The following is a 23535-nucleotide window of genomic DNA, read 5'->3' on the forward strand; positions in this document are numbered from 1 at the left end:
ATCTTTGGACGTGCATTATATCATGTCCTACTACCAATCAACAAACGGGCAGATGAAGGCCGTGAGATAGCCACCGCCTTCTCCTCCTCCAAGAAAAGCTAGGGTTTCTGCCTCTCATCGGTGTCACCGTAAGTCCGCCTCATCTTTGATGGCCCTAGGGTGTTGGGGGGGGGGGGGGGGGTGGATCCTATCAAGAGCCGGCGGGAGGGTTCTGATTTTAGTCGTTCCTTTTCGTTTTGTTAGGAGTTGTGTCCTGTTCAGGAAGGTGAAACGGCGGCAGCTCCCTGAAGATGAAATAAAGGTCTTCCCGTCTGGCCTCCGTTCCGGCGATGTGTCTAGCATGGTTGGTGGGCGTGTGGCGGTGTGTCTCCGGCGGATCTATCTTTGGTGGATTTGCTCGGATCTCGTCGTTATTCGTCTATATTCGTGTGTCTTTGGGTTGGATCCTTCCCATCTACGTTATTATTCATTGACGGCGGTTGCTTCCTGATTGTATACTACAACAAGTTGTGCCCGACTCCGGCCATGGAGAGGCGATGATGGCGGCGCACCTTCGGCTAGGTGGTCTATGAATCTGAATGTAATTTTTGTTATTTCTGGTATTCGTTGTACTGCTATGATTGAAGATGAATAGATTGAAAGTTTTCTCTCAAAAAATAAACAACCCTATCATTATTTGATATTTTCTCCTTTTAATCTACACTTTATTTTTTTTCTTCCTTGACGGCAGCTAAGATATTTCAGTTTTTTTAATAAGTTTGAGCGACAACCGCGATCGATCTTGCACCGGCAAGAAGTTGATGAACACACAAAATCGTCGTGAGTCTGCGGCAAGGTTGTAAGCGAGTCCACCCGGCAATGTCTAAAACAAGTCCTTATGACGATTTCAAACCAGGTTATTCCCTTCCATTGACACGGAAATTACAAGCTCTTACAAGACGAGCCTGCCTTAGCGAAATCGACGAGTCCACTACATCAACATCGATCTGACGAGAAGGGACGGAGTGGGAAGGCCATGAAGCTGTTTAGATAGATGGCGACCCAAGTCAGCAAACACAAGCGCGAGCATGGCACACATGCTCCACCCGGCTTGCCAACGCAATTTGCACCACACGAATTGACTGAAGTCTCTCCCGCAAAAAAAGAAAAGAAAAAAAGAATTGACTCAAGTCTAGAGTTCAGTTTCATAAGTACAAAATTTGGCTTCAATGGCGCCTTGATTGTTTTGTACAAGAAACTTATGGATGTATGGCAAGATGTAAGTCTATATTTCATTGCATGGCCCTCGAGCATCTTTGTTGAATCCTTGGGCTTTGGAAGACCAAGCCCTTGAGAAACAAATATGATGATTTGGTCCTCACGAGTGGTAATCAGAAAAATCTTATGTCTCGGATGGCGTAAAATCTAATTCTTATCTTTTGGGCCCGCAAGCAAAATCTAATATATCAAGGTTTTCCTCACAGCTCGGGAGAAACCGATAAGAAAAAGAAGCCGGTTTTAAAAATAGCATAGATAATAATGATTTGGCCAAAGTAGACTTCAAGGGAAACACTCCGTTATGAAATAAGGATAGGATGTATTTCAGGGCAAGAGGTTTTTTTTTAGAGAAAAGAAGAATCTACTTCAATAATGTGCCCTTGGCTGCATGCATCATCCAAAGCAGAGGGCAGGGATTATCCCTCCTTTTTGAAGAAAAAAAGAGGTATATTCTTAGTCACGACATTTTGTTTTTAAGATTAGCAAGGCACCTGTTAAATTTCATTGTAGAAGAAGAAGCCCACAACATCACGACAATGCAGAGATGACACGAACTGGCCACCATATGCATCAATTCTATACAAATAGATTATGTCATCTCCACATGCAATAGGACGTCGATGCATTGTAGGAAGATAAGAATAATTAGTGAGTGGTAAGAAGTCAGCCGAGAGGATGATTAAGATGACATATAACCACAACACTAGAAATGAAATATGCCGGAAATCCAACTCCATGCCCAGGCTCATGTGCTCCCGATAAGAAAAAATCAAAACAAATACTAGAAAAATATATATTAAAATCCAATTTTTTCTGTGTCGTAGATACTTTGATGCGTGAGGCCTGCTTCAAATTTCAACTCATTTGGACATCTGAACAGCTCTCAGCAAAAAAGACAAATCAGGTTAGAACAGTGCGTGAACAGTAAACTTTTTTACAGACCCTGAATTTGTCCTTTTTGACAAGAGCTGCTCAGATGTCTAAATGAGTTGAAATTTGAAGCAGATCTCACGCATCAAATTATCTACCACACAAAAAAATTTGGATCTTTTCTAGTATTTGTTTTGATTTTTTTTCTCAGCACGGGTGCAGATGAGCCGGGGAGCAGAAACTCCGCGTCCGAAATATATCCATTTGTCACAAAAGTAAATTTATTGAAATGAATCAACTAAAATTAAAGCACGGTGCATTTAGAGGTTAAGACAGCAAGAAAAATAACATTCGTAAGGACCCATCACACACGCCAAAGCCATAATAAAATACATGCATCTAATCATCAGTTTATTCAATTTATTTTGGCAGTGACTACTCAATTATATTATAATAAAGCGATCAGTAGGAAAAAGATGGAACAAAATTATGTTGAAATATATATTTGTATATCATGGTGGCTCTCAATCCAAATTATTACAGTGCGGCTGATTCTGTTTATTTATCTTTTACATTAATATGGTCGGAAAAGAAATCACCACGTTCGTCGACATAGGATGAAATATATTTTGCACAGATGTGGAGATAACAACGTTGTACAACTGTAGTTGAACCAAGATGTTTATGAAAAATACATAGCAGATAAAACTCTAGATTGATATGATAAAGATAACAAGTTTACTTAATAACTCATAGTACATAAAATTCTTACTAGGTGAAGAATATAAGCATACTATAGGTATAAAATTGGGGTTCTGAATAAGAAATAAAATACAATTGGCTAATATTATTTTCACTCCATATGAAATTCATTATATATATATATACATATATTGTTACTATTCATCACCCAGGGTGCAGAATAAATTATTCTTCACCCGAGGTAATCTTACGATCGCTTCCTAAATAAATTACGTTTACAATATAAATAGTTACATGCATATTAATTAAATATGTAAAATTTGGTATAACAAATAGGTTCTAAGACCAGAAAAATCACATTTTATGTACGTTTTACACTATGTTCTTACATTCGTAATTTTATATAACATAAAATAATTTTTACAGCGAGTACATATTTTCTTACGTTCTCTTTCTATGTATGAAATAAGACAAAATTCACGAAACGTAAAAATACGTTGCATTGATGTCAAATTAGAGAAGGGGTGAGGAATAACTATTCCTCACCCAGAATGACGAATAGCGCTATATAGTAACGCTAAACTAAGCGTGAGTGTAGAATAGCTTATTCTACACCACAGTAACAGTACATACAAAATATAGTAACACAGTCAAAATATAGTAATTGTTGTAAAGATGTAGTAAATTACAAAGTTGGGTAGTGAAAAAAATATTTTCAGAATTACTACATTTTATACACCATTTTACTAGATATATATAATTAATATAGTTGGTGATTCATATAATGAGTGGAAATATATAAAATACAAGATGATACACAGCAGCATGGACATGATTAGCATGAATAAGCTTTAAAGAGAGTGAGTCAGAGAGAATATTTAATCTAAAAATTGTCAATATACTACAAACCATAAGTGGTGATAGTAAGGTAAGCATCTATGGATACCTATCTAGGTAGGCAGCATATTGCATTGATAGAGAAAGGCATCAAATAATGCAGCCAATCATCGACTTGCGCGGGAGAAGAGAACTTTAAATATGCAATGTTCATGTATAGATGTAATTCTTGGTGATGTATCCCTCAAACACATATGGCTGCAATGATACAAAACGGGGAGGAGGAGGAGTGGATCAAAGAGGGGGAAACAAAAATCTGTATCAAACCCCATATATTGCCTTCATATATTGTCTTGCATCAATCTTTCAACCTCACACAACCAGGAATTTGTTTAACAATATAATGCACTAGAATGTATCATTGTGACTTCAGTTTTGATCATAATCTATGTATATGACATATAATTCATGGCCTATTTAACCAAATAATAGTTTATTGGGAAATCATATAGTGGATAGAGGAAATAATCAAAAAGGGTTATTCTAGCTGCGTAATTGCTCGGGTAACCCTGCTAGTTCTACATGACTACGACAACATGCAACAACACAAACAGGGCCTGATCCTATGCACTTAATACAAGATTAGTTCCAACACTTATGTGATGCCTACATATTACCAAATGTTTCGCTGAAGCTAGTTTTTCTTAGTCAATCTACTAAAGTTGGGGCTTCCACTAAATCAAAATGATATGAAGAAGACAATGGAACATTCTCTCGGTGGTGAAAAGTTTGTTCGGAATGAATGAAACTATAATGCCAAATACAGAACATGATGTATAGCTAGCGGTGGATAAGAAACCACATGACAAATATGGATACCTTATGCTCTCTCCATCACATAAATTTCCTCCTTCAACAAATAAAGCCAAAGCTTTGAGTCATTGGTATTGATGAATATTTCTTGATTCATTTGGCATTTGAAAGCCGCGGTGCCTTTGCTTTTTCTACAATTGATATATCTTCCATTGGATCTAGCACAACCACACAGTTTGCAATCGAGAGCATGTCATCTTGCTTCGATTCCTACAACTCTTCGGCCAATTTTGTAGATAGTTTCTTCCAAAACTCCATGTAGTCCACGAGTACCATACTGGCTTGGCTCTTCTTCCTATTTTTCATAGGCACTACTCTCTTTTCTCCAGAGTTAGTTGATGTTCCAACTTCAGCTTGATCTCTTCTTGATGCCCCTTGGCCTTGTAAATCATAAGAGGACATACCATTATCAAGACTAGTAGAGGAAAAGGGGTTTAAATCATTGGTAAAGGAATCCAAAGGAGAAATGGCATAGCTTGTTACATTTTCTTGCAAAATTGATACAAAGTTGAAGTCTCCTGAAGCAACACTTCTTGCTCCAAAAAAGAAACATATCAACATATTAGTTCAAATGAAGGGGAAAAAAGAGTCACACAAACATCAACTCAATCTACACTAACTAGAGTAGAAATCCATATGCTTGATGCAAGAGGAAAGAAATGTATGGTGTTGTTAATTAAATGCTCTAAACTCATTAATTTGCATATTCCCACTAAAGGAAAAAACATCTCAAATTGTTTAGTTCCTTGACCTATTTCTCCTTGGTTGCAAATTAAGATGATCTACATACAAACCAAAGTAACAACATCCTTGTTTGGAATAATTAACTACTAGTTATTTATAATCGAACAGGTTGTAAACTATCCATGATGTTGTTGATGATGTATCATTGTGTTTTAGTGGGTAATTAATCCCACATGGTTCGAAATCCTAGAACATAATGGAGGGATTTCTGGAACAAATTTCCACCAGAAAATAGAAGTATCTCAACAATCTCACAACACTACTGGGAAAGGCTTATAGGTGGCCTCAAATTAGTGGCGGGCATGGCTAGGGACCCGCCACTGCTATTTTGGACAAGTAATAGTGGCGGGAAACAAAAAGACCCCGCCACTCGTGTCGCAGAGCAGTGGTGGGCGGATATTTCAACTTGCCACAAGTAAACTCTTCCAAATTTGGACACATGATGAAAGCTACCAGTGGTGGCGCCAAAAAGGACCCGCCACTAGTTTAACATGCAACTGTGGTAGGCAAAACATATGCCTGCCACAGATAAATTGTGGTAACCCGCATCAAAATAAATTCTAAATATCTTGAAGTCTACTGTGGCGAACCCTAATAGACGCCCGCCACACATAAGTTAGGTCCAAAATATCCAAAGAAAACCATATGTACTAAACTTAGAGTAGGCTCAAATTTGAAGGGGGTCCAAAAATTCCTAAGGAAATCGTATTTACTAAACCTATCATAGCTTGTTTGTCCGCTACTTCATGGGAGAGTGTCCGATTTGTATACGATGTGCATCTAGTTTTTTTCCATAACAATCTCAAATTTTTAACACACCCTACATGTGCCCAATGAAGACACCATGCTAAATTTCATTCCTTTTCGAGCTCATTTCCATGCTCAAAGCTTTTTGCCCTTTTTAGTTGCCAGAAAGTCAATTCATGACGCGAAAATAGAAAACCAACTCAAAAAGTGGCAAATATTGAGCATGGGCCTTCCAATAGTGTATATTACCCGTGGAAAAAGTTTGAAGTTGAAATAATTTTTAAAAAATGTGTGTAAGGCGGCGGTTTTTGTTTGAAACCCTTACACTTGGTGGCAAAGTGTTCGGTTTGTACACAACGTGACCAACTTTTTGCCGTCATGATCTCAAATTTGTACCACAACCTATATGTATACAATGAAGACAACATGCAAAGTTTCATCCCTTTCCGAGTTTGTTTGCACGCTCAATTTTTTTGCTCTTTTTAGTTACCGGAAAATCAATTAATGCTGCAAAAATGGCAAACCAACTCAAAAAGTGGCAAATTTTGAGCATGTGGCTTCCAATAGTGTCTGTTACTCATGGAAAAAGTTTGAAGTTTAAAGTATTAAAAAATGAATTGTGTGTGTATGGAGATGGTTTTCGTTTGAAACCCTTACGATTGGTGGGAGAGTGTCCGATTTGAACACAATATGCATCAAGTTTTTGCCGAAACGATCTCAATTTTTTACCACACCCTATAGGTGTCCAATGAAGAAACCATGCAAAGTTTCATCCCTTCCGAGCTCATTTGTACACTCAAAGCATTTTTCCCCTTTTAGTTGCCGAAAAGTCAACTAATGCGGGAGAAATAGCAAACCAACTAAAAAAGTTACAAATTTTTAGCATGGGGCTTCCGGTAGTGTCTATTACTGATGGAAAAAGTTTGAAGTTGAAACACTGTTAAAAAAATCGTCCGATACAACGATTTATCACTACTTGGGGGCTGACTAATAAGATTATGCCTTATCTTCACCATTTATCATTTGGGCCGATTTATCTCTCTGACAAGCGATATGTCGGGAATATACTGATAAATCGGGCCTATTCCTAGCACTATGTTTGCAAAAACTTTGTTTATTTGTGTTTTGTGGAACTTGTTATGCAATATGTACTACTGTCCTATTTTGTTTGTCATTATATGAGGATTCAAATGATTGGAATCATGGTAACTCTTCTGTCCAATATTTTTTTGGTGTTGAATATAGCATATTTTAGTGTTGAGGACCTAGGATTTTCAAAAAATGGCCGATTAATAGTCGACCAATAAAATCGATTAATCGGTCGATTTCCGATATCTCTAATCCCCAGTAGACCGAGACGCTAACGATAAGCAATATCCTCAACATTGAGTTGAAATAATTTTTAAAAATTGAGTTGTGTGTCTAGGGCGGCGGTTTTCATTCGAAACCCTTACAGTTGGTGGGAGAGTGTCCGGTTTGTACATTACGTGCATCAAGTTTTTGCCGTAACAATCTCGATTTTTTTACCACAACCTATAGGTGTCCAATGAAGACACCATGCAAAGTTTCATCGCTTTTCGAGCTTGTTTGCAGGCTCAAAGATTTTTGCCATTTTCAGTTGTCGGAAAGTCAATTAATATCGCAAAAATTGCAAACTAACTCAAAAGGTGGCAAATTTTGAACATGGGGCTCTGGATGTTGTGTACTAATCATAGAAAAGGTTTGAGGTTAAATTGGTTTAAAAAGGGATTTCTATTTCAGTGCCCCTCTTCCCTTAGTCCTCAGTTTTTCCCATGCTCTAAGCCAGTCCTCACTTTTCCCCTCCACGGCGCGGCCCACCCTCGCAAGAGCCTAAACGGGGGTTTGTCGTCGGGTCAAAGCCTTTGACAGTTACTGGGCATGGTTTTACTCGTGGGACACCCCTGTTAGCGGTTGCCCGCTGATACGCCTACAACGTATCTACTTTTCCTAACGCTTTTCCTCTTGTTTTGGACTCTAATTTGCCTGATTTGAATGAAACTAACCCCGGACTGACGCTGTTTTCAACAGAACTACCATGATGTTGTTTTGTGCAGAAATAGAAGTTCTCGGAATGAAACGAAACTTTGTGAGGATTTTTTATATCAATAATAAGAATTTCTGGAGCCAAGACCTGCCGGAGAGGGGCACCTGGGTGCGCACAACCCACCAGGGTGCGCCCCCCTCTCCTGGCACGCCCAGGTGGGTTGTCCCCACCCGGTGGCCCCGCAGACCCTGAAACCGATGCTATAAAATCATATTTTTCCAAAAAAAGTCAGGTAGAAAGAATTATCGTGGTCCACGAGATGGAGCCGCCGCCAAGCCCTATTCTTCCTCGCGAGGGCATATCTAGAGTCTATTTGGGGCTCCAGAGAGGGGGATCTTCGTTCTTCATCATCACCAACCCATCTCCATCGCCAATTCCATGATGCTCCCCACTGGGAGTGAGTAATTCCTTCGTAGGCTCGCTAGTCGGTGAGGAGTTGGATGAGATTCATCATGTAATCGTGTTAGTACTTTTGTTAGGGCTTGATCCCTAGTATCCACTATGTTCCTAGATTGATGTTGCTATGACTTTGCTATGCTTAATGCTTGTCACTTTGGGCCCAGGTGCCATGAACTCAGATCTGAACCATTTATGTTATCATCATTATATCCATGTTTTAGATCCGATCTTGCAAGTTACAGTCACCTACTACGTGTTATGATCCGGCAACCCCGGAGTGGAAACAACCGGGTCCACTTTTGGTGATGACCGTAGTTTGAGGAGTTCATGTATTCACTATGTGTTAATGCTTTGTTCCAGTTCTCTATTAAAAGGAGGCCTTAATATCCCTTAGTTTCCAATATGGACCCCGCTGCCATGAGAGGGTAGGCCAAAAGATGTCATGCAAGTTCTTTTAATAAAGCACGTATGACTATTTACGGAATACATGCCTACATTATATTGATGAACTGGAGCTAGTGCTGTATCGCCCTAGGAATATCATCCAACAAGCCACCGATCCAATGCCTACGAATTTATCTTATATTGTTTCTGCTAAGTTATTACTGCTATCATCACTGTTACACTTGCTACAAAATTACTGGTATCATTGTTACTGTTACTATTGCTGCTGTCACTACTATCAAAACTATCAAACTACTTTGCTACTGATCACTTTGCTGCAGATAATTAATCTCCAGGTGTGGTTGAATTGACAACTCAGCTGCTAACACCTTCAAATATTCTTTGGCTCCCCTTCTGTGCAATCTATAAATTTGGGTTGAATACTCTACCCTCGAAAACTGTTGCGATCCCTATACTTGTGGGTTATCAAGACCTTTTTCTGGCGCTGTTGCCGGGGAGCATAGCTATATTTGTTGAGTCACTTGGGATTATTATCATATTATCACTATGAAGAATCTGAAGGATCTGAAGATGACTTGGATGTATATGCTGAGAAGAAGAAAGACCACAACACAATGGCCAACATGTACAAAGAGATCCCAGATGCTGCTTTGGATACTCACAAGTTTGGATCTGTCCACTACTTGTTGTCTAGTCTGCCTACTATAAATTGGATCCTCAAACACACATTGCTACCCAAGTCAGGTGATCACAAGATGATCACAGGACATGCCATCAACTTGCTACATTTGTTTGATGTGCCTCAAAAATTCAAAGTCATGAGTCTGATTGTGGAGACAATCAAAAGGACAGCAGCTGATCAGAAGAGGAGTTGTGGGTATGCCCCACAAATTCAGGAGCTCATCAACTCAATGGGCACAAGCAAGTATCTTTTGGATAAGGAGCACCTGCCCATCTACCCTGATTTTGAAGACAATACTATTGTAATGACTGAGGAAGATCCATCATCTATGCAAGCACATGAGAAGAGAGGGAAGGCAAGGGCAGAGAAAGCTGCAAGGATGCCAACTGCTGAACAGGCATCTCAGGTCTTCTTGAAGAGCAAGCAAGATCAGCTTGGATATCTGATTCAAGCTACACTGAGGATTGAGAAGGGCTTGGCCACCCTGACTCAGAATCGGGAGAGCCTGGAAAGGATTGTGGAAACAAAATTCTATGATCTTGATCTGAAGGTGACTGAGATTCAGACTGCAGTTGAGCAACTTCAAGAGAAAGCAGAGGAGAAGAAGGGAAAGTCAACTACAGATGCTTTTGCTAGAGTGCCCCAAAGCCAGAGGTCTTCTGCAGTGCCAGTCTCAGATGCTCGAGCTTCAGTACCAGCACCAGCAGCCACAGCTCCAGTGCCACCTCCAGCAGCCACTCCATCAGCTCCAACTACTTCATCGGAAGCCTTCATCCTTGGAGTTCTCTCTACACCACCTCCCGAAGATCAAGCCTGAGAGTTGTTTAGCACTATGCATTTTTGAACTTTTTGGTAACTTGTTGCCAAAGGGGGAGAAAAATGTATAGATCATAGGCTTCGAGAGAGAGTGTCGTTCTTTTTATCTCTCGTGCTATTTTGGTTGAACTTCTTTATTGAGTGCTTGTGTGAGATACTTTATGTCCTTGTGAGATACTTGTTGATCATGTGTTTGATCATATGCTACCTTAATGCTTGGTTGAATGATGCTATCTCTTATATCCTTATATGTTCATTCACTTGCTTGGTGATGAGTGCATGCTTTTAATCTCTATCATTTTGAGTGCTCCACCAAAATGTATGTGACATGGAAGAGTAACCCATGATCCTAATCGGTTGTGCATTTGCATTCAAAAGAAAATTTTAAATAATGCAAAAATTTAGGGGGAGCTCTTGCTTATCACATACTTCTCAAAGAGACGATGTTTTTTTAATCTTATTTATCATTTTTCGAAGCTCTGGTCATCTTGTCGTCAATTACCAAAAAGGGGGAGATTGAAAGTGCAACTATCCCTGGGTGGTTTTGGTAATTCCTAACAACATATAACTCATTGAGCTAATGCTACTTAAAGATAAACATTTCAGGAAAGCTCAATGATTGGCATGGCATGGATGAGAAAAGTGGATCCCTCAAAATTCTAAGGACAAAGAATTGGCTCAAGCTCAAAGCTTGGGACTCTACATCTTTTCATTTTAAGTGATTCAAGATCGCATTGAGTCCATAGGAAAAGCCAATACTATTAAGAGGGGATGAGGTGTTGCCTAATGGCTTGCTTGCTCAAAGTGCTTAGTGATATGCTCCAAAGTCCTCAACTACTTTCTCACATCCACATATGTCCCAAACCAAAAGTCAAACTCAGCCCCACCGAAACTTTCTATCCAGCGCCACCGAGTTCAGTTGACATAGCCACTGCCAGAAACCCCAGTCTTTTCGGTCTCACCGATAGGGATCTCGGTCTCACCGAGATGGGATTGTAATCTCTCTGTTTCCCTTCGTAATTTTTCGGTCAAACCGAGATGAGCGATCGGTCCCACCGAGATTGCAATGTAAACTCTCTGTTTCCCTTTCGTAACATTTCGGTCCAACCGAGATGAACGAATTGGTCCCACCGAGTTTTCCTAACCAACTCTCTGTTAGTCCCTTACCAAAATCGGTCTCACCGAGTTTGTGTAATCGGTCTCACCGAGCTTACGTTATGCCCTAACCCTAACAAAATCGGTCCCACCGAGTTGATGATACGTCTCCGTCTTATCTACTTTTCCAAACAATTTTGCCCTTGTTTTGGACTCTAACTTGTATGATTTGAATGGAACTAACCCGGACTGACGCTGTTTTCAGCAGAATTACCATGGTGTTGTTTTATGTGCAGAAAACAAATATTCTCGGAATGACTTGAAACTCCACGGGAGGTCTTACAAAAAATAATAAAAAATCCTCGCCAAATATGAAGACCAGGGGGCCCACACCCTTCTCACGAGGGTGGGGGGCGCGCCCCCTACCTCGTGGGCCCCCTGGAAACCCTCCGACGCCAACTCCAACCCTATATATTTGCTTTCGGAGAGAAAAAAATAATAAGAAGAAATCATCGCGTTTTACGATACGGAGCCGCCGCCAAGCCCTAAAACCTCTCGGGAGGGCTGATCTGGAGTCCGTTCGAGGCTCCAGAGAGGGGGATTCGTCGCCGTCATCATCATCAACCATCCTCCATCACCAATTTCATGATGCTCACCGCCGTGCGTGAGTAATTGCATCGTAGGCTTGCTGGGCGGTGATGGGTTGGATGAGATTTATCATGTAATCAAGTTAGTTTTGTTAGGGTTTGATCCCTAGTATCCACTATGTTCTGAGATTGATGTTGCTATGACTTTGCTATGCTTAATGCTTATCACTAGGGCCCGAGTGCCATGATTTCAGATCTGAACCTATTATGTTTTCATGAATATATGTGAGTTCTAGATCCTATCTTGCAAGTCTATAGTCACCTACTATGTGTTATGATCTGGCAACCCCGAAGTGACAATAATCGGGACCACTCCCGGTGATGACCATAGTTTGAGGAGTTCATGTATTCACTATGTGCTAATGCTTTGTTCCGGTTCTCTGTCAAAAGGAGGCCTTAATATCCCTTAGTTTCCAATAGGACCCCGCTGCCACAGGAGGGTAGGACAAAAGATGTCATGCAAGTTCTTTTCCATAAGCACGTATGACTATACACGTAATACATGCCTACATTACATTGATGAATTGGAGCTAGTTCTGTGTCACCCTATGTTATGACTGTCACATGATGAACCGCATCCGGCATAATTATCCATCACTGATCCGGTGCCTACAAGTTTTCCATATACTGGTTTACGCTTATTTACTTTTCCGTTGCTACTGTTACAATCACTACAAAATACCAAAAACATTACTTTTGATGTCTTTACTTTTGTTGCCGCTACCACCACTATCATATTACTTTGCTACTAAACACTTTGCTGCAGATACTAAGTTTCCAGGTGTTGTTGAATTGACAACTCAGTTGCTAATACTTGAGAATATTCTTTGGCTCCCCTTGTGTTGAATCAATAAATTTGGGTTGAATACTCTACCCTCGAAAGTTGTTGCGATCCCCTATACTTGTGGGTTATCAAGACCTTTTTCTGGCGCCGTTGCCGGGGAGCATAGCTCTATTCTTTGAGTCACTTGGGATTTATATCTGCTGGACACTATGAAGAACTTGAGAGATCCAAAAACCAAGATCTATCCCTCAACTACGAGGGGAGGTAAGGAACTGCCATCTAGCTCTGCACTTGATTCACCTTCTGTTATGAGTAAGTTTGCGACACCTACACCTGCTTCTGCTATTCGTTCTGATATGTCGCATGTTATTGATGATGCCACTTCTGCTATGCATGATACTTATGATGAAACTGCTTCTATGCCTGATACTACTGTGCCCCTTAGTGAATTTCTTGATGAACAAATTGCTAGGGCTAGAGAAAGAGAAATTATTGAATCTGAATACGATGATGATAGTGATGATGGAAACATGCCTGTTATTCCTAAAGGTTATCTTTTTGATAGGGATGCTTCTTCAGCTATTTTAGCTTGCAGAGATAGATATGAGCTTAAGAGGTTATTAATTAAATGGAACAAAGAATCACTTAGAGATAAAATGAAACCCGACCCTGCTTTTGCTACTTCACCTATATGTGTTCCTGATAAGGATTATGAATTCTCTGTTGATCCTGATATAATTACTTTGGTTGAATCTGATCCGTTTTATGGCTATGAATCTGAAACTGTTGTGGCACATCTTACTAAGTTAAATGATATAGCTGCCCTGTTCACTAATAATGAGAGATCACGTTACCTCTATTTACTCAAAATATTTCCGTTCTCATTAAAGGGCGATGCTAAGATATGGTTTAATTCTCTTGATCTTGGTTGTGTGCGTAGTCCCCAGGATATGATTTATTACTTCTCTGCTAAATATTTCCATGCTCATAAGATACAAGCTGCTTTGAGGGAAATATACAACTTTCTGCAAATTAAAGAAGAGAGTCTCCCACAAGCTTGGGGGAGGCTTCTCAAGTTACTTAATGATTTGCCTGATTATCCTCTTAAGAAACCCAAAATACTTGATATCTTTTATAATGGACTAACCAATGCTTCCAGAGATTACCTGGATAGTTGTGTTGGTTCTCTTTTCAGGGAAAGAACACCGGATGAAGCTGAAATTCTATTGAATAATATGTTGACAAATGAAAGTAATTGGCCAGCTCCTTAGCCAACTCCTGCTCCAATTACTGAGCCTATTCCTAAACCAACTCCGAAGAAGAGAGGTATTCTATTTCTCAGTCCCGAAGATATGCAAGAGGCAAAGAAATCTATGAAAGAAAAAGGTATTAAAGCGGAAGACGTTAAGAATTTACCTCCTATTGAAGAAATACATGGCCTTAATATACCACCTGTTGAAGAAACATATGATCTCAATTATTTATTTACTGAAGAACCTCCTGATCCCGATATCCCGACACAGGTAGTAAAGGTAAATTCTCTCTATAGATATGATAAAGCTGAAGTCCCTCCTACTAAAATTGCTAGTCAGTGCTTGGATGAGTTTGATAACTTTATGTTTAAGCAAGATGACTTCAATGCTTATTTTGGTAGACAATTAAAAGAAAATGCTTATATGATTAGACGCTTGGGTGATTATATGGCTGATATTAAAGGTGAACTTAAACTTGTTAGCAAACATGCTTCTATGGTTACCACTCAAGTAGAACAAGTACTTAAGGCTCAAAAAGAAGTGCTTGATGAAATGAATAGTAAGAAAAATGATTATGTTGTTAGAGTGGCTACTAGAACTGGTAGAATGACTCAGGAACCTTTGTATCCTGAAGGCCACCCTAAGAGAATCGAGCAAGATTCTCAGAGAAATAATATTGATGTTCCTAGTTCTTCTAAAAAGAAGAAGAAGAAAAATGATAGAACTGTGCAAACTTCTAGTGAACCTATTGCTGAACCACCTGATAATCCAAATGATATATCTATGTCTAATGCTGAAACACAATCTGGTAATGAACATGAACCTAGTAAAAATATTAATGATGATGTTCATGATGATGCTACCCCTAGTAATGACAATGATGTAGAAATTGAACCTGCTGTTGATCTTGATAACCCACAATCAAAGAATCAACGTTATGATAAAAGAGACTTTGTTGCTAGGAAACATGGTAAAGAAAGGGAACCTTGGGTTCAGAAACCCATGCCTTTTCCTTCGAAACCATCCAAGAGAAAGGATGATGAGGATTTTGAGCGCTTTGCTGAAATGATTAGGCCTATCTTTTTGCGTATGAGATTAACTGATGTGCTCAAAACAAATCCTTATGCTAAATATATGAAAGATATCATTACTAATAAAAGAAAGATACCGGAAGCTGAGATTTCCACCATGCTTGCTAATTATACTTTTAAGGGTGGAATACCAAAGAAACTTGGAGACCCTGGAGTACCTACTATACCTTGCTCCATCAAAAGAAATTATATTAAAACTGCTTTATGTGATCTTGGAGCCGGTGTTAGTGTTATGCCTCTCTCTTTATATCGCAGACTTGACTTGAATAAGCTGACATCTACTAAAATATCTTTGCAAATGGCTGATAAATCAACTGCTATACCTGTCGGTATTTGTGAGGATGTGCCTGTTGTGGTTGCAAACGTTACTATTTTAACGGACTTTGTTATTCTTGATAATCCCGAGGATGATAGTATGTATATTATTCTTGGAAGACCTTTTCTTAATACTGCAGGGGCTGTTATTGATTGCAACAAAGGCAATACCACTTTTCATGTTAATGGTAATGAGCATACGGTACACTTTCCGAGGAAACAACCTCAAGTTCATAGTTTGGAGGTTTTGAATTTCCTCTCCCTACTGTCAAGAAGAAATATGATATTCTTATTATAGGGGACGTGCATATCCCCATTGAGGTAACTTAGTGTTATTCGAAATTTCTCCGGTTTCATGATTATCGGAATGAGTTTGTTAACAATACTTGATCAACCTTGTTAGTGGATTCTTTTTGATGAGCATGAGATGGATGAAACTAGAAGCACAAACTTCTATACCCCACTTTTACTTTCTGTTATTTATATTAAATAAAGTAAAAAATAGTATTTTCTGTCTGTTTCCTGACTTATCCATGCAATATAAAAATATCCCGAAAATAAAAGTCCTCAGAATGCCATGCCAATTTAATATGATTTTTTCGGGAATATTTGAGAATTTACTATGCAAAAATTACCACGGGAGGAGCTGCCACCTGGCCACGAGGGTGGTGGGCGCCCGCCCCCTATAGGGCGCGCCCCCCTGCCTCGTGGGCTCACGGTGGCCCTCCTCCACTTATCCCAGCACTCATCTTCTTCCTCTATCTCACACAAACCCGAAAAACCAACTCAAGCACGAGTTCCAGCCACTTTTGCTGCCATTTTCGATCTCCTTGCTCAAAGCACCTCTCGCAAAACTGCTTGGGGAGATTGTTCCTTGGTATGTGACTCCTCCATTGGTCCAATTAGTTTTTGTTCTAGTGCTTTATTCTTTGCAAATTTGTGCTGCATAGGTGACCATGTTCTTGAGCTTGCATGTCAAATTTTTATGGTCCTAAGTAGTTCTAATGCTTGATATAGGCTCTAGGCACTTGTAGGAGTAGTTGCTATCAGTATTATTGAAGTTGGTTCATTTTTGTTTGAAGTTACTAAAAATTTCAGATTGTTTTAGAAAAATGATGAGGAGATTATTGAGGGGCTCGTCAAGCCAAAGCTCAAAGAAAAAGGCACCGAAGCCTAAGTATAATTTGCCACGCACCGCGGAGATTCGGGCGTGTGAATGGCCTTCTGAAGATTTCTTGAGAGCAGCCGATATGTATGAAGATTTTCATGAATTAGCCCACAATGCAGGCCTCGCCGCTTTCCTCCACAACCAATGCGATCAGTATCTCTTACTCACAAATACGTTTGTGCAAAACTTTTATTTTCATCCTAGGAACTCACCACCTACGGTGGAATTTCATTTATATGATGAGCCTAAGGAGATGTCACTTTATGATTTCTGTCGGATTTTTTTAGTCCCTTTTGAGGGCAAGACAGAAGAACCACATCATGATGATGTGGCTGGGTTTATTGATAATATCACTGTAGGAGAAACCAGGAAGGTTTCCGATGCACGAATCACTAGCATACATTTTCCTGTTTTGCGTTACTTTGCATTATTTGCTAGTCGTTGTTTAATTGGACGCGGAAATTCTGGAAACCTTAGTATCTGATTTAATTATTCTGCTCCAAGGTTTATATAGTGATAACACTTTTAGTTTGGGTGGTATTATTGCTAGACGGTTAAATATGAACCGTACTAAGGGCCCCATCTTTGGAGGCATTTATGCCACACGCCTAGCAGCACATTTTAACATACCTATTAGGCATGCTGAGAAAGAAGAAAAAGTGCTACCCCGTGTTTATCTAGATCATAAAAGTATGGTGGCACATGATTTTATTGTTAAAAATAGGGCAGGGGAGCTTAGATATCAATTGTTCTTTAATAAACATCATCCTGAGACTATTACCTTGCCTGCTCCTTCTTTGTTTGATTTGACTGCAGGCACGTACCTTGTTCCGTTGACGGCTATTCACGCCTACCGAAACCATGCACCAGTCGAGGAGCCAGAACCGGAACCACAATTTGATCCTTCACGGCAGTCTAACTATCAGTGGGATCCGGAGATGATTGCCAGCCAGTGGCAATTGGAGCCTTCTTCTTCCTCATCACAGTACGGCCCCAACAACTATTATTATGGATATCCGCCAGGCCAGCCGTGGCCATAGACCAACTTAGGCCAAAAGCCTAAGCTTGGGGGAGTACGTATTTCTCACCGACATTACATTTATGTTCACACACACTCATTGCTAGATGTCGGTGCTCATACTTTTTCACTGTAATATCCATGCTAGTTTATTTTCCTTTTCCCACTTTCTTCTTATATGTTTGTTAAACCTTAAGAAAGACCAAAAAAATTAGTAGTAGTAATAATTAAAAAGAAAACCCAAAAATACTTCCCGTTCTTCTTTTGCTTGTTGGGAGCTTTCTCGTGTAAATAGTTTTATTTCTTTTATTTGGGGGTCAGTAGGAGAAGACCGTAATTAAATTGTTGAAGTGGCTCTTATATGCATTATTGTTGATTTAACCAAGAGCCCATATTGCCTTGTCTTCTCCTGTTTATTGAATGCTCGCAGATTCCAGCTTAGTCCAATGCACGTGCACTCTTATTATTATTCACACTGTTCGGTCGTGCAAGTGAAAGGCAATTATGATGATATATGATGGACTGACTGAGATGAGAAAAGCTGGTATGAACTTGACCTCTTTTGTTTTTGTAAATATGATGAGCCCGTCGTTCTTGATTCAGCTTATTATGAATAAACATGTTTGCAATGACAATTAGAGATCATAGTTGCTTGTGCCATGCTTGATTAGCTATGAGTAATAATGATTTACCTTGTATGCCAACATGATATTAAGATGGTTATGAGGTGGTATGATGGGGTGGTATCCTCTTTTGAATGATTTAAGTGACTTGACTTGGCACATGTTCACGCATGTAGTTGAAACAAAATCAACATAGCCTTCACGATATTTATGCTCATCGTGGATTATATCCTACTCATGCTTGCATCTAATGTTTATTAATTTTAATGCATGTACATGGTTGTCGTTGCTCTCTAGTTGGTCGCTCCCAGTCTTTTGCTAGCCTTCACCTGTACTAAGCGGGAATACTGCTTGCGCATCCAAATCCTTAAACCCCAAAGTTATTCTAGATGAGTCCACTACACCTTCCTATATGCGGTATCTACCTGCCGTTCCAAGTAAATTTGTATGTGCCAAACTCTAAACCTTCAAATAAATATTCTATTTTGTATGCTCGAATAGATCATGTATCAACAAAGGCTGTCCTTATCTTCCGTGTTAGGCGGGTTATTCTCAAGAGGAGTGGACTCAGCTCCTCACTCACGAGAAAATGGCTGGTCACCGGGATGCCCGGTCCCATGCTTTATGCAAACTAAATCAAAATTAATTGCAAACAAAACTCCCCCTGGGACCTGATGTATGTTGGAGGCACTCGTTGTTCCGAGCAAGCCATGGATTGATGCTTGTTGGTGGAGGGGGAGTATAAAATTTACCATTCTTTTTGGGAACTGCCTATAATGTGTTTAGCATGGAAGACATCGCCATCTCTTAGTTGTTACGTTGACAATGAAAGTATACCGCTCAAAATACAATTTATCTCTATTTCAAAACCGAGCTCTGGCACCTCTACAAATCCCTGCTTCCCTCCGTGAAGGGCCTATCCATTTACTTTTATGCTGAGTCATCACCCTCTTATTAAAAAGCACTAGCTGGAGAGCACAACCATCATTTGCATTCATCACTGTTAATTTATATTGGGTGTGACTATGATTGGATCTCTTTTACCATGAATTACAATGTCTAGTCAGTCCTTGATCTTTAAAGGTGCTCTGCATTTATGTTTTGCGGTCTCAGAAAGGGCTAGCGAGATACCATCTTGTTATATCATATTATGATTGTTTTGAGAAAGTGTTTTCATCCGAGATTTATTATTATGACTTGCTAGTTGATTATGCTATTGATATGAGTAATTGTGAGACCTGAGAATTATTGCAAATGTGGTTAGTTATGATCTATGCTAAAAAATTGAATGCTGGCTTGACATAGTTACAACAACAAGAGCAAACAGAGTTTGTAAAAGTTTTTCTTTCTTTCTTTCTTTCTTTCTTTCTTTCAGTTTGTCAACTGAATTGCTTGAGGACAAGCAGTTGACATGTCGGCCCCACTGAAAACCCTAACGTTCACATTTTGAACTAAATCGGTCTGACCGAGTTTCATGATTCGGTCCCACCAAGTTTGGTGATTTATGTGTAACAGTTAGATTTTGTGTGGAGGCTATTTATAACCCTCCACCCACTCTTCATTCGTGGAGAGAGCCATCAGAACATGCCTACACTTCCAACATACATTTTCTGAGAGAGAACCACCTACACTTGTGTTGAGGTCAAGATATTCCACTCCAACCACATAAATCTTGATCTCTATCCTTCCCCAAGTTGCTTTCCACTCAAATCATCTTTCCACCAAATCCAAATCCTATGAGAGAGAGTTGAGTGTTGGGGAGACTATCATTTGAAGCACAAGAGCAAGGAGTTCATCATCAACACACCATTTGTTACCTCTTGGAGAGTGGTGTCTCCTAGATTGGTTAGGTGTTGATGTCTACTACACAACCTTCTTCTTGTAGACGTTGTTGGGCCTCCAAGTGCAGAGGTTTGTAGGACAGTAGCAAATTTCCCTCAAGTGGATGACCTAAGGTTTATCAATCCTAGGAGGCGTAGGATGAAGATGGTCTCTCTCAAGCAACCCTGCAACCAAATAACAAAGAGTCTCTTGTGTCCCCAACACACCCAATACAATGGTAAATTGTATAGGTGCACTAGTTCGGCGAAGAGATGGTGATACAAGTGGTATATGGATAGTAGATACTAGTTTTTGTAATCTGAAAATATAAAAACAGCAAGGTAACTAATGATAAAAGTGAGCGTAAACGGTATTGCAATGTGTTGAAACAAGGCCTAGGGTTCATACTTTCACTAGTGCAAGTTCCCTCAACAATAATAACATAATTGGATCATATAACTATCCCTCAACATGCAACAAAGAGTCACTCCAAAGTCACTAATAGCGGAGAACAAACACAGAGATTATGGTAGGGTACGAAACCACCTCAAAGTTATTCTTTCCAATCAATCCGTTGGGCTATTCCTATAAGTGTCACAAACAGCCCTAGAGTTCGTACTAGAATAACACCTTAAGACACAAATCAACCAAAACCCTAATGTCACCTAGATACTCCAATGTCACCTCAAGTATCCGTGGGTATGATTATACGATATGCATCACACAATCTCAGATTCATCTATTCAACCAACACATAGGACCTCAAAGAGTGCCCCAAAGATTCTACCGGAGAGTCAAGACAAAAAGTGTGCCAACCCCTATGCATAGGTTCATGGGCGGAACCCGCAAGTTGATCACCAAAACATACATCAAGTGAATCAATAGAATAACCCATTGTCACCACGGTTATCCCACGCAAGACATACATCAAGTGTTCTCAAATCCTTAAAGACTCAATCCGATAAGATAACTTCAAAGGGAAAACTCAATCCATTACAAGAGAGTAGAGGGGGAGAAACATCATAGGATCCAAATATAATAGCAAAGCTCGCGATACATCAAGATCGTGCCACCTCAAGAACACGAGAGAGAGAGAGAGATCAAACACATAGCTACTGGTACATACCCTCAGCCCCGAGGGAGAACTACTCCCTCCTCATCATGGAGAGCACCGGGGTGATGAAGATGGCCACCGGAGAAGGATTCCCCCTCCGGCAGGGTGCCGGTACGGGTCTAGATTGGTTTTCGGTGGCTACGGAGGCTTCTGGCGGCGGAACTCCCGATCTATTGTGCTCTTCGGTAGTTTTAGGGTACGTGGGTATATATGGGTGAAAGAGATATGTCAGGGGAGCCACGAGGGGCCCACGAGGATGTAGGGTGCGCTCTAGGGGGGTGGGCGCGCCCCCCTGCCTCGTGGCTCCCTCGTTCCTTTCCTGACGTGCACTCCAAGTTTTTCCGGTAGCTTTCCTTCCAAAAATAACTTCTCCAGTTGGTTTCATTCCGTTTCGACTCCATTTGATATTCCTTTTCTTCAAAACACTGAAATAGGCAAGAAAATAGCAATTCTAGGCTGGGCCTCTGGTTAATAGGTTGGTCCTAAAAATAATATAAAAGTGGATAATAAAGCCCAATATTGTCCAAAACAGTAGGTAATATAGCATGGAGCAATCAAAAATTATAGATACGTTGGAGACGTATGAAGCATCCCCAAGCTTAATTCCTACTCGTCCTCGAGTAGGTAAATGATAAAAATAGAATTTTTGATGCGGAGTGCTACTTGGCATAATTTCAATGTAATTCTTCTTAATTGTGGCATGAATATTCAGATCCGAAAGATTCAAGATAAAATTTCATATTGACATAAAAATAATAATACTTCAAGCATACTAACTAAGCAATTATGACTTCTCAAAATAACATGGCCAAAGAAAGTTCATCCCTACAAAATCATATAGTTTAGTCATGCTCCATTTTCGTCACACAAGAATGCTCTCATCATGCACAACCCCGATGACAAGACAAGCAATTGTTTCATACTTTAGTAATCTCAAACTCATAAACCTTCATGCAATACATGAGCGCGAGCCATGGATATAGCACTATGGGTGGAATAGAATATGATGAGGGGGTTATGTGGAGAAGACAAAAAGGAGAAAGTCTCACATCAACGAGGATAATCAATGAGCTATGGGGATGCCCATCGATTGATGTTAATGCAAGGAGTAGGGATTGCCATGAAACGGATGCACTAGAGCTATAAATGTATGAAAGCTCAACAAAAGAAACTAGTCGGTGTGCATCCAACTTGCTTGCTCACGAAGACCTAGGGCACTTGAGGAGGCCCATTGTTGTAATATACAAGCCAAGTTCTATAATGAAAAGTTCCCACTAGTATATGAAAGTGACTAAACAAGAGACTCTCTATCATGAAGATTATGGTGCTACTTTGAAGCACAAGTGTGGCAAAGGATAGTAGCATTGTCCCTTCTCTCTTTTTCTCTCATTTTTTTATTTGGCCTTTCTTCTTTTTTATGGCCTTTCTCTTTTCTTTTTTTCTCTTTTTTTGAGCCTTCTCTTTTTTTTATTCCTCACTTGGGACAATGCTCTAGAAAATGATGATCATCACACTTCTATTTATTTACAACTCAATATTATAACTCGATACTAGAACAAGATATGACTCTATATGAATGCCTCCGGCGGTGTACCGGGATTGCGATGATGCATGAGTGACATGTATGAAAGAATTATGAACGGTGGCCTTGCCACAAATACTATGTCAACTACATGATCATGCTAAGCAATATGACAATGATGAATGTGTCATGATAAACGGAATGGTGGAAAGTTGCATGGCAATATATCTCGGAATGGCTATGGAAATGCCATAATAGGTAGGTATGGTGGCTGTTTTGAGGAAGATATAAGGAGGTTTATGTGTGATATAGCGTATCATATCACGGGGTTTGGATGCACCGGCGAAGTTTGCACCAACTCTCAATGTGAGAAAGGGCAATGCACGGTACCGAAGAGGCTAGCAATGATGGAAGGGTAAGAGTGCGTATAATCCATGGACTCAACATTAGTCATAAAGAACTCACATACTTATTGCAAAAATCTACAAGTCATCAAAAACCTCAGCACTACGCGCATGCTCCTAGGGGGATAGATTGGTAGGAAAAGACCATCGCTCGTCCCCGACCGCCACTCATAAGGAGGACAATCAAATAACACCTCATGTTTCAAATTTGTTACACAATATTTACCATACGTGCATGCTACGGGACTTGCAAACTTCAACACAAGTATTCCTAAAATTGACA

The 23535-nt window shown here is 39.9% G+C and overlaps 1 pseudogene; it reads right to left on the minus strand.

Moving 5' to 3' along the window:
* Positions 1-4546: 4546 nt before the first annotated feature.
* Positions 4547-23535, minus strand: part of LOC147981374 (uncharacterized) — a 37091-nt pseudogene continuing 18102 nt past the window's right edge.

Source organism: Triticum urartu, chromosome 3A, assembly GCF_056163025.1.
Source record: "Triticum urartu cultivar PI428250 chromosome 3A, HENAU_Tu73, whole genome shotgun sequence".
Taxonomy (NCBI): Eukaryota; Viridiplantae; Streptophyta; class Magnoliopsida; order Poales; family Poaceae; genus Triticum; species Triticum urartu.